The 13,163-nt window shown below is 38.8% G+C and overlaps 1 pseudogene; it reads right to left on the bottom strand.

Annotated features, from left to right (window-relative positions):
* Positions 1-4,306: 4,306 nt before the first annotated feature.
* The window catches only part of LOC143649317 (eukaryotic peptide chain release factor subunit 1-like), a 44,498-nt pseudogene continuing 35,641 nt past the window's right edge, over positions 4,307-13,163 (bottom strand).

Here is a 13,163-nt window from a genome sequence, read left to right as displayed (position 1 = left end):
ACATCCAGAATCATTAACCATTATAAAAAAGAAAATCAAAAGTACAGAGATACCCCATTCCACATCCACTAGAATGCCTATTATGATGGAACAGAAAATGACAAATCTTTGAGATGATGTGAAGTAAGGGAACACTTGTTCATTATTGGTGAGAATATAAAATGGAGTTGGTTCAGCTACCATGGCAAATGGTTTGGTGGTTCCATAGAGAGTTAAATTATAGAATGACCATGTGACTCAGCAATCTCACTGCTATGTGCAGACTATAAAGAATTGAAAGTTAGCACTAGAAAAGATATTTGTACATGATTGCCAAAAAATGGAAGCAACCCCATCATCAAATGAGTGAATAAACAAAATATGGTATATGGATGCAATGAAATATTATTCAACCAATAAATTATGATGTTTTGATACATGCTAAGCAAGGATGAATCTTGATGACATCATGTTAACTCAAATTAACAGGATTCAAAAATGCAAATATTGTATGATCCTACTCATATGAAATAATCAGAACATAAAAATTTATGGTGTCAGAAAATGGAATGCAGGTAACTATGAGCTGAGTTGGGTATAGAGATGGGAGTTAATGCTTAACTGGAGCAGAGCTTCTGTTTGAAATGATGGGAAAGTTGTGGTAATGGATGATGGTGATGGCCACACAACATTATGAATATAATTTAAACCATTGATTTGTATGTCTGAATGTGGTTAAAATGGAAATTTTAAGTGTATTTAATTTATCTGACTAGTTAAAAAATAGCATATAATGTGTTGGTTGGGAAAAAGTTGAAATCAAGTGTCATCAGTCTGAAGCTTTCTCCCTTAGACTGTAATATTCTATGGCTGGCTGCTGGTGATTCTTAGTCCTGGCCTCCTCTGTCACATGAAAATACATATCGTGGCTTCTACTGAACTCTACCTTCTTGGTTTACTTGACCTTCAGCTTCTTGCTTACAGGAGTTGTGTGAGTTTCATTCTGCATATAAAGGACTCCAGTAACAGAATTAAGGCACATCCTGATTGAGGTAGACTAAACCTCACCTGAAATAACCTCTCTGATCAGTCTTACTTACAAAGGGTTCACACACACAGGCCTGGATAAAGTGTAAGAATGTATTTTCTGTGATACATCCAGCTCCACACCACCATACTTTATTGTTTGGACCCTAAAAGGGCATGCAAGTTTTTCTTTTCCAATAGAAGGACAGGCAAAGGATGACCATTCCTATACTAATAGGGGGAAACTGAAAAGGAAACGAGGATCAAAGTCCCCATACAATTCTGAAAGCAAGCAGGGAAAACTTCATCACATTTCAAAAGGAGAGAATCATCTTTAGATCAATGTTTTCTCTTCAGTGCCTGATGGAGCAGCAGCTTCACCCCTTCCAAGCCTTTGCAAAGCAGCACTGCTTTTGATGGCACACAAGTTGCATCTACCTCCAGCATGCCTCCTGCTGTTCTTTTTGTCTCTGCTCATTGCCAGAAAAGAACACAAAATAGATTGGTGTGAAAAGGAAGTTCTATGAGACAAGTGAAATGTGTGTCTAACTTAACCAATGCCTAAGCAATCTGAAAACATTTTAAATTTAATAGTTCTTTCATTAATTCTTATATTTAGTACTGACATGTAATTGCTCCCATTTTACAATTTGTTTATTAAAGAAAAGCATTTTAGGAACATTATAGCAAATTTAAGGTTAGTACTGAGGTATGTATTTTCCATTATAACATTTCTGATACTAAATATCACAGTATTCATTTATCTTTGTGAATTTTAATATTACATAATATGAAAAGTTATGCTAATAATTTCAACATAAGATTAACTGGAAAATAAGCCATGTAAATTGCCAGGTTGTTTGTTTCTTTGTTTTACATGGCACATTTAAGCCAAAATTGAATGAACATTTCTTCATTAATTTTACACAGAAATAGGCTTTCACTTCAGCCCAACCTCATTATCATTTCCTATCTCATCACTGCTTAGCATATCATTATGTCCTTCTAATGCCATGTACTATTTTCTGAATGTGTTGTAATTCTTGCATATCTGTTATTCTTTAATTCTTGCCTCAAAATGTTGACCAATTTCCTGGCAGTGAATAAAACTATTCAATTTATTGGATGTGCCACTAAATATCTCTTTTAATTACTATTTTTTATTCTTAAATATGGTTTAACATACTTCTCCATTTCTGTACAACACCAAGATTTCACTGAATAGGATCTCTCTGCAGACGCTACAGAGAGTGCAAAGTAACATTTTCACTCCCTTAAGTGCAATACTTATTACTATATAGAGACATACACATCAATATATAATGCAAAATATATCATGAAAAAGAATACTTTGATTTAAGAAATACCAAATTTGGCATTTTTTCCAAACTGAAATAGTAAAAATTAAAAATACAAAAGGAGCTACATACCCTAAATGTACAAACATATTCAAAAATGTAAATTTACATCCAATTTCTCTGGTCTTGTCATAGCACATTAGATCATTTTCAATGGCAAAAACTTAATGTACTGCTGTGAAGAGAGTATTTTTGCTTGCTCTTGGGCTTTCTGCAAACAAACAGCAGAACCAAAATCAAAAGCATGTTCCAGTGAAGCCTCCTACATCAGTGAACACCAAAGAATTGATTTGTCACATTAAATGTTAAGACATCAGGTTACTACTTTCACAAAAATTCATTTGGTCCTCAGAATACAAGGTGAAAAGGTTTATATTTTATGACATACTCCCTTCATTCAATTTCAGTGGGTCATTGGAATGATAACATGTCTTTAGCCTGAGATGAAAAAGTTGATTCAGACCAATAAATCTATAAGTGACTAAGTCAAGAGTCAATTAAGAAGAGTAGTCAAGCACTAAAGTGTTAAAAGTACCCAATTTGAGAACCAAATAAACTCCACTATCTTAGTCAGTGTTGGGGTGATACCAATTGACTTTTTAAACTCTTGGCCCTTCAAAGTCCAATTGGTAGGGTTTTCTATTGCTAACACTGGGCACACCCTATACACTGTTCACTGTCATTATCTCAGCCATGTCATGACCTTGCATATCCTCTGAATTCAAGCCCAATTTACAGGCTGGCAATGAACCATAAGCTTCAAGTTTTCAGGCCCACTTTTGGATCCAATATGGTTAGTTCCTTGGTGCGAGTAACAGTGTCCCATCTCTTCCCATCCCTCCCTTTTCCACCATTCCTTCCCATAATTTTATAAGTTTCATATTTGAACAAAATCTCCAACCCCCCTAAAGGGTACACTGTTTATATTACATGTACAGTAATACATGTCTTCTGTGTCATTTTCTTTGAAAACCTTGTAGTTCATTTTTTAAGATCAAAACATTCACATATTCTCATGCAATCCAACACATGGAAAACATTACTACCTCCCTTTTACCAAGGCTAGACCCAAGCAAAGTAAAATAAAATTTTCTTTAAATTCCTTCAATTCAGTTTAAATTGCATGTTTTATTTCTCACAACCCCAGTGGAATCACAGAAACCCGGTCATACCCATCTCAAACTGGTTTCTAGGATTCTAGGATTATGGGAACACTTGAAACAGCAATTGACACTAAGGACTTCCACCCCCTAGGCAAAAAGTCATCTGGAAAACAGCAGGAAAAACACTGCAGTGGCCCAAATAATCAAGAAGTCATTTAACTTGCAAATGCAATTTGTATCCCTGAAACTGATGGTCTGGAGGGTAAGGTGGTGTAAGGGAGTGAAATTCAAATTGCCTCCAATTAGCTCACCCTTTCAACATTAAACAGAGACCCAGACAGAATTAGTTTCAATGTTTTCCTACATATATTTCTTCTTATGCAGTCTAAACTGAGAATGTCATGTAAATGGTTCACAGTAAGATGCATCAATTTAATTTTTATTCACTCAAAATAAGCAAACCAGCATGATTGCAGTTACATTAACTTTTGAAGGTTTACAGCAATTAAGGTTTCTGTTTCTATGTATGAAGGTTTAAAAAATAGTTTTTCCATAAAATACAAGTGCAATAAATTTAACCATATTGTAAATGTAAACATTTAGATTCTTTTTAAAATTATTCCCAAGTATAATCTTAGGAATTTAGTTGCATGCTATTATATTTGCATCACGACAAAACCAAAGTGTAGGGTTGGATATAATTTTTCTTGGGTTTTCTTTTCACTATCTAATGTTCATGGATTAAATTCTGGAGGCAGGGATCCTTTTGGTTTCCATTACAGGAATGTTCCTTGCATTGGATGTTGGAGTGTGAGATGTGGTTTGCTAGACCCCTGTTGACTATCTAGTAATTATGAAGGTAAAAAAAATATTGTCCCTTCCCTGGTATTTCATTCCCTAGTATATAGTCAGTATGACAAGATACCTCCAATTGCATCAAACCCTTTCATAAACAGAGGTGCTCCTCGTGACCTGTCTGTGACAGTTTTCAAGGTAGCTCCCAATTTTTTATAGCTTAAAAACATTCCAGCAAAGGTATGCTCTCAATCAGCTCTTATTTCTGTCCTGTAACTTTGTGAAATGATACTTATCCTTCTTTTGCTCTGGAGTTAGAGAATTTTCTCTTCATCTGTGTCTTGGCAAAAAAAAAAGTATCTCATTATGTCCAGAGTTTCACAGATTATTAGAATCTATACAGCTCCAATTTCCAAAGCTTTTAGTGTATATTCAACTCCCAAACAGTACTTGCCTGTGTCTTGGCTGATTTCCTCACAATATCATCCTGATAATTTATTCTTTCAAATAAATTTCACATTTAAGAGAACTTCAGTCTATTATTCAATAGCTTGGTTGAAGCTATTTTCACTAGTGAGGTAATTCATAAGAGGGACCTCAGTATTATTGCTGTATTTCCTTACTGAAATGACTTCATGAATATGTGTATTCTGAAGAATTTGTAAAAACATGCTTTCTGGAAGAAGTAGTGAAAAAAAAAGTCGGTTGCATCTGCTTAGTCATGCCCAGGAATGTCCAGGCCTGCCTGCATAGCAAGACAAAATGTCTACTTTTCATATAAGAGTAATCAGCCCTGAGCCACAGAATTTATAGCAGTACCCCTGTCTGTTCCCATGGTAAATCCCATCCTGCAAATTCTGCTTCTGCAGTTCCTGCTTGCTAACCTATATAAGTTGGAGACAAAGGATATTTGATGCTCAGAGTTTGAAAAGAAGTCCTCTGAGTCTGCCAGCAATAAAAAGCTTGTCTACTTCTCAGAGACTCTGGTGCTTTCTTGTGTGTTGTTCAGAGTCTTTCCCTACTACATTTATGGTGCATTGGCCAAGAAGCTCCACACCCCAAGGAAGAGACACCCTTGTGTCTCCTCCCCATCTACAGAGAGACCCAAGCCATAGACTGATCTTGATCATCCCTGGGCATCCCCAAAAACTCTTCAGCTGGTTAAAAATCACCTAATTGTAATGGGATGCCAGCTTTCCTGGACTCAGGAGGGACTTCAGCAGCCATGAGAACTGAACTGGAGCCCCACCCACTGGACTGGTAAGAATGGGTGTTCAATCAGGTATAGAGACTGACAGGCCCTGCCTTTCAGACAGAAGAGGAGATTGAACCTCCTTAACTGGAATGAGCTCCCTTTGGACAGAAGAGAAGCTGAAGGAGAAACTCCCAGCAGTTAGAAACACTCTGATGTTGGGAGGCAACATAATTTGTCAGGCCTTTGTAGCCCAAATTATACAAAAATCTCAGCAACACACTCCACACAAAGTAGAATCTCCACACAGCATATAGGCTGCAAATTTTAGGAAAAGTGGAGCCAATGAACTGCATCCAGAAATCACATCTGAAGAAACTCTGTCAGGAAACCAACATAAAATGGACTGGTGTTCTCCCTACAGCCTTGTTAAGAGTAAGATTCAATCCCACAAAACAAACCAGATTTTTCCCTTTTGAAGTTTTGTTCAGACAGCCTCCACCACTGATAAAAGAACTCCCAGGAAATATTATACAATTTGGAGAATTGACCTTAAGAAAGAAACTCCAGAGCCTAAGCTCCACTATGTCTCAGCTGCATAGCTTGGTAAATGAAAGAGTCCCACTACAATTAATACCACCTGTGCACTCCTTTACTGCAGAGTCATTAGTCCAGGTGAAAGATAGGAAAAATGAGCCACTAACACCCACCTGGTTAGAGCCCTAGATGGTCCTCCTTTCCACCCCTACAGCCACTAAGGTTTCCAAGACTGTCCTCTGGATCCACCACTCCCAGTTAAAACCTGGAAACAGCTCAACCCCATCTTGGAAGTGCCAGGCTAGCAAAGAAAACCTATTATGCCTGACCCTGCATAAAGAATCCAATTGCCCTGCCCCAGCCACTCTGGAGCTGGCTGGTCTACACACAGCCAAAACCTGAGGAAATCTTCTGACTCTAAGCCTTGTTTCAGTCACTCCAGGGCTGACTGATCTATACATGATTGAATCTTGAGGAGCTGCTTTATTAGTCATGTGCTAACTTAGTCTTTCATGAAATGAGTGATATAGTTTATCGTGCCTGTAGAATACATTTTTTATACTTGTGTTTGCATTTGTCATGCATCTAGCAATTTTAGCACTTGCAGAAGAAATCCATCTTCATTATTTCCCCCAAACTAATTTTACTTTAATTTTGTGGCATTATCCATATCCAGGTAACTCTTCCTTTCCTGTATAAGTTACTGAATGCTGTTTTTAATCCCTAAACCTTCTTTCCTTTTCCATTTGTCCCTTCAGGATCACCACCCTGGACTCCTGCCATGAGTGCATCCATGCTGCTGGTTGGTGGCCCAGTCACTTTCACCCTAGTATTCCACACCATTGCACTTGCCAGGATATCCCCAAGGGCTTCTGTACCTACAATCAGACCACATACTTCATCTGTGACCCAGGGGAAGACCGTCATTGCATCTGCCAAGACCTTAAGAAACCCAAGCACAAAACTGTGGTAGAATTAAAATTCTGAGAGGGGGAGAGAGAAATAAAAGTAAGCAGAGCCACTGCCCCGAAGGCCAACAAGTAATATCTCTACTCTTGTTTTTTTTAATGTTTCTGTTGTGTGCCCTGTCATTTGCCTGGCTACACATCATGTGTTACAATGAAGAGGAAGCCCCTGAAGTACCTTCCTACACAAAGCACTAAGTACTACCAGTTGCTGTATGCAATAACAAACAGAAAACCCCTGAGATATCCTCAAGTAACATCAAGTACCCCCAGTTGCAGGGCAGGATGCTCCAATCTTACTAATCTTACCAGTTTAAATATTCATGCTACCCAGTAGGGAAAAGAAGTCCAGGTGCTGTTCAGAGTAAAGTGGCCCCTTAAAGCCATCATTGGTCCCACCCTTTATATAAAAAGAACCATGAACTCTTACAATTGAGAAATATTACATATGTTCCATTCTTTCTGTAACAAAATGCATAAGAACCCCCAGTCATTCCTGTAAGCACACAAAACCTGTTCTTTCAACTGGCAGAACAGAGAACCTCCTCCATAACTGTTTCCTCCTGCTACGTCTGTGAAGGAACAAATATGGGGAACCAATGGCCATGGGAAGCAAGAAAACTGATGCCAAGAGAAAAAGCAAATGTAACCACCTCCTAGCCCAGATCTAGCAGATGGGACCTGACAACATCTATAATTGGAAAAAACTGGATAGATAGATGGGGAAGCAACTTCCCAGTTCCAGTTGGGAACCTCATCTGTCTAGGCAATCATATTAGAATCAGAGTAAAAATGGTACCTTATGGTGGGGATCAGATGAAAATCACACAGCTCCCAACACATCTATGAAATAAAATGTGATGAATGATATTGTCAAAAGGGGGTAATAAGGTCATTCATAAGAGGGACCTCAATATTATTGCTGTATTTCCTTACTGAAATGAATTGTGTCATGAATTTGTGTACTTTCAAGAATATGTAAAAACATGCTTTCTAAAAGTGTTGGTGAAACAAAATATCTGCTGCACCTGCCTAGTCATGTCCAGGAATGCCCAGGCCTGCCTGCATAGCCAGATGAAATTTCTACTTTCCAGATAAGAAAAAATCAGCCCTGAGCCAGAGCTTATAGCTCTACCCCTGTCCATTCCCATGGTAGCTCCTGACCTGTAAGTTCTGATTTGTACTTCCTGCTTGCTAGCCTATATAGTCTGAAAACAAAGGATTTTCAGCACTCAGACTTTGGAAAGAAGCCCTCTGAGTCTGCCAGCAATAAAAACGTGTCCACTTTTTAGAGGCTCTGGTGTTTTCTTGTGTGGTGTTCAGAGTTTTTCCCTACTTCACTACCACTAGAAATCTCAACTATATTTAAAACTTCTTGCAATCTCTGATCAAACATATCAGATTGACTTAGTTCAGTTTTAAAGTTAGCTGATCCAGCAAAAATAAGAGCAGTCACATTAATTTTGTCCCTAGAAAAAAACAGCTTCACAGCAGTCTCAGTTAATTTCCAAAAGTAATTATGTTCTTTTTCTGTTTTTAAAGTGTCAAAATGCAACACAGACTGATCTACTTTATCATGTTTCTTTGGGAGATCCACAGTGAACTTGTGCAGAAATTTTACTGTTTCTTTGGTGCACCATTATCAGCTTTTACAATGAACTAAAACTTGCTAATATCTGAAAGTAGCACTGTAAGAACCCCTGTTTGGATTTTGTCACACAAATACGGTGGCCTATTACTTGGTTTGAAAGGCCAAAAGTCAATATTGACTTTTTTCCCTTTCCTTCTTCCATTATAATTGTCCCTCAGTAAGCAATCTGACCATTTGGAAATACTTTGTTGTAAAATTTTAGACATTTTCATACAGATGAAAGGCTCTGAGGACAGAAAGGCAATTTACCTGTGATTTAATGTTATATGTAGTTCCCAACTCATCTGCTAACATTTTTGCCACTCATGAAATCCTTTGAGAGGAATAATCAACAAAATTATGCTTGCACCATTGTTCAGGCTGCCTCCAGGCTCTTGATGAACTTCTTGATCTTCCAGATAAACAGGTCCATGTCAACAGCACTCTGGTCATCCACCAACTTCTTGCCTCCTCCTCCCTAAGGGCCTAGTCCTAAGTGGAAGCAGCTACTTCCCCCAGAGATAGCTCCACAGTAGTGGCAACTCTGTCTGTCCTATGACACCAGCTCCATCTGTTTTTATTACTTTTGGGACCAAAGAATTCTTTCTCATGGCTGCAGTTGAAAACTGGAGGAATTTTTTAAAATACTCAATAAAATCTTTTAGCTAAAAAGCTTTGTATTTGTTATTTTTATGGTCACTTCACTCAAGCAGCCTTGAAGTCATTTAAAGCATGAAAAACCCTTGTTGAAATAGGATTTCATTGTTGGCCTTATCTCAAAACTTCACTCTCATTCCAAGAAACACTCCCTTGCTCTGCTTGCAGTAATGAAATATCATATGAATTAATATCAGCACCTTCCTCCCTTGTGAAGGAGAAGATCAAAATAGTTAACTAGAGGGCCCTATAAGAGTACAAACATATTGACTTAGCAGCTTTTCTTCTTCTACTTTTTTCCCTCTTGTTTCTTCTGGATCCTGGCCACTTCTTTGTCAGTTTGGGGTTATAAAAGCCAAAACCACCCTTCCAACTCAGAACTGGCCCTGGAAAGTTTTTCCAACAGTTCCTTGATGATGCATCTTTGACAAACTCACCTCCTCACCAAAATAAAGATAAATGTTCCTCTGTTTTTGTTCAGGATCAGATGGACTTGACTACTTAGAAACATGTTTTTCTGATGGTAACAATTTGATGACTGTAGCAGGAACTTCTCTGCTTTAGGTGCAGCCTAGATCCATGTCTTGCCAGCCACAGGGCTCTTTTCTGGGCCCCATGGCTCTGTACCTACCAGCTACCCAGGAAATTTTCTTGGAGGTCTGGGACTGGAGGGTGTAGGTGGAGACACCTGACATGAATGGACACCAGACTTATCTGGGTGAAGGTGACTTTGCAATCAAGACTTTCCCTGTGCTAGGTGTGTGATATTTTGTTTGTCATGTTTTCTTTGCTTTCTTCTGTTTTAATTAGCCTTTTATATAAAAGGCTATTTAGTTGATCCAGGGGTCATGCATGTAGACTTGGTGGGTTTGAGCCCCACTATCCAAGACCCCATATTTGTAATTCTCTTTTTGATTTTGCGTAAGTTGATCCAGAGGTCATGCAAGTGGATTTGGTGGATCTGAGCTCCACTATAGATGACCCTGGATTTTGTGATTCCTCTTTAGGTTTTGCACACTTGTACAGTTTGCATTTGTGTGGGGGAACCAGTTGTGTTTAAGGAGTTCCTACTCTGATGTTCTGTGTTTATGTTTTCTGTTAGTATTGTCCAGGCATGGGAAACTTTCAAAGCGGGCCAGTTATATTTTCCTTAGGAATTTTCTTAGGGATTGATCTAAATTTTTAGAATATCATTTAAAGAAGGAATAGTTACTACATTAGTTTATCTCTGTGTGGCCATGATATAAAGTAAGCAAAAGGATGGAGTGGCCAGAGACTTGGTCTCCAGATGATTATCAATTAGAGATGTATTGCAAGAAATACAGGAGATTAGAGGAAGTGACATATTTTCAACCATTTATGGGGTTGTGTAAAGATAAAGACACTGTAAAAGATTTAATTTACTGTACCTTGAGGATTCAAAGTGAGAGCTGTATGGGAGGAGCCTGTTACAACATAAAAGGAAATATATGAGACCTTAAAACATCATGAGGTTTTGAAAAAGAAGCCCTGAGCTGAGGTAGGTCCAAGGGGAGAAATGGATATTAAAAGCCTTCCATGAAATCTTCACTGGTGAAAAGGACCCATTGGATAACTTTCCTTTTTTCCCCATTCCCTCAACCTTCTCCACTTGTGGGTGCAGGAACAGCATTTTTCCCACAGTCCTGGCAACTGGGGATGGAGCAACACCTCACTAAGTAGGTCTGACAGCATTGCAGTACCTGCCCCCTGACACCCATGAGCCTATCTGAGCCTCCTAGCATTCCTCCAGCACCCCCATGTGACACCCCCTCTTACACCCATAGTGATGTACAATTTGGACGAGGTGTGATGACTTCTGGGACGGGGAAATTTTCAATGTATCAAGTCCTTATAAGAGTTGATGAGGTGAGACACTCTTGAGGAACAATGTTGTTCTACACACTCTTTTAAACATCAGACTTGTCAAATTGGAGAAATATCATGCCTGGTTATGGGATTGATCAAGGACAAAAAAGAAAAATACTGTACGTTTTTGTCACACACCCCAAACTGGCCAGTATCAGACATTGATGAATGTGGTATAGACCTTGGAAGAAAGAGAAATGGTGATAGATAAAACAAGATAGATAGCAGACTGCTTAGGAGAGCCATCGCCTCAGGAATCTGTTTACCCAGCAGCTGCAAGTTCTGCAATCCCTGAGGTGGATACTTGCTTGGATCCTAGTGACCCTGGGGAATGAATTATCTTAGAGCACTATAAGATCTACATTATGGTTGGCCTTATAATCGGACCCGAAAACAAATATCTCTGAAGAAAATACTGGAGGTGCAGTGGGAGACTAATGCAGATTTCCGCTTTTGTAAAAAAAAAAAAAAAAAAACCTCTGAACAATACCATAGATTTTGTGATATGGATCCAGAAAGTGCAGGAAATAACAGAATAAGTAACATGACTTTTATTAGTCAGAGTGCTCCAGACATTCAGCATACATTGCAGAACCTAGTGGGTGGGTTTGTGTTCTAGTTTGGTAGCTGCCAGAATGCAACACACCAGAGATGATTGGCATTTAATAAAATGGGACTTATTTCATTAGTTCTTCAGAGGAAAGGCAGCTAACTTTCAACTGAGGTTATTTCTTATGTGGGAAGGCATAGGATGATCTCTGCTAGCCTTCTCTTCAGGCCTCTGGGTTCCAACAACTTTCCCTGGCTGATTCCTTTCTGCATATCCAAAGGCCTGGGCTGAGCTGTGGGTGCTGAGATGAGATATTCTGAGCTGCTTGGCTTGTGCTACATTGAACTCTCTCATTTAAACACCAGCCAATCAAGTCAAGCATCATTCATTTCAGCAGGCATGCCTCCTAGCTGACTGCAGATGTAATGAGCAACAGACCAGGCTCACATACCATTGGCTCATGTCCACAGCAACAGAACTAGGTGCTTTCATCTGGCCAAATTGACAACTGAATCTAATTACCACAGCTGGGAATGCCCATGGCAATGCTTATAGATGTTGCTTTCAAGATATTCAACTATTGGGAATAAGCTTAGCAAAAATGGCAAACAGAGCAACAAACTGACATTCTGGAAGCTGTTCTATCCTAAGTAGAAATTTCTTACAAGGAAAGCATAGCAGGTAGAATAGGAAGGAGAAATCTAGTAAAGATCAATGTGCTTACTTCAGGGAGGAAGGATATTGGGGGAAAAATACTGCCCCAAACTGACAACTAAGAAAAAAAGAAGAAGAATGCAATGGCATTAATAGCCTATGGATCTGAACTAGAAAACTCTGATTAGGGATGCCCAAGGGCATTGCCAGCATTTTCTTCTGCTATAACAATTTTCCACCAACAGCCTCAGGTGAAGATAAGTGTGGGAAGCAAATTAGTGTACTTTATCATTGATACAGGATCAATTTATTCTGTGATAAGCCAGCAAATGGCCATTGAGACATATGAGAAAATTATGGTAGTTGGAATATATGGCCAAAATACATCTAGGGTGCTTCTGCAGCCTTTATATTGTAGAATTGGGAAAGAGTATTGCAGTGATTTCCATATGTTTCTGAATGTTCTATAGCCTTTGTTTTGGTTGGCTAATGCTGCCAGAATGCATTTTATCAGAAATAGAATGGTTTTTAGAAAAGGAATTTAATAAGCTATGTGTTCAGTTCTAAAGTCATAAAAATGTCCAACTAAGGCATCCAGGTAAAGATACCTTAACTCAATAAAGGCTGATGGGTCCGGAACACCTCTTTCACCTGGGAAGGCCTGTGGCTGGCTTCTGCTCATCCTTTGACTTTTGGTTTCAAACAGCTTCCCCAGGAGCATTTTCTTTCTGCATCTCCAAATGCTTGGGCTCTAGTTGGCTCTGTTGCTTCTGAGGTTTCTCCAAAATGTTTCCTATTTTAAAAGACTCCAGTAAACTAATCAAAACCCA

This window comes from Tamandua tetradactyla, chromosome 11, assembly GCF_023851605.1.
Source record: "Tamandua tetradactyla isolate mTamTet1 chromosome 11, mTamTet1.pri, whole genome shotgun sequence".
Classification (NCBI taxonomy): Eukaryota; Metazoa; Chordata; class Mammalia; order Pilosa; family Myrmecophagidae; genus Tamandua; species Tamandua tetradactyla.
This window is presented reverse-complemented; position numbering and strand designations above follow the sequence as displayed.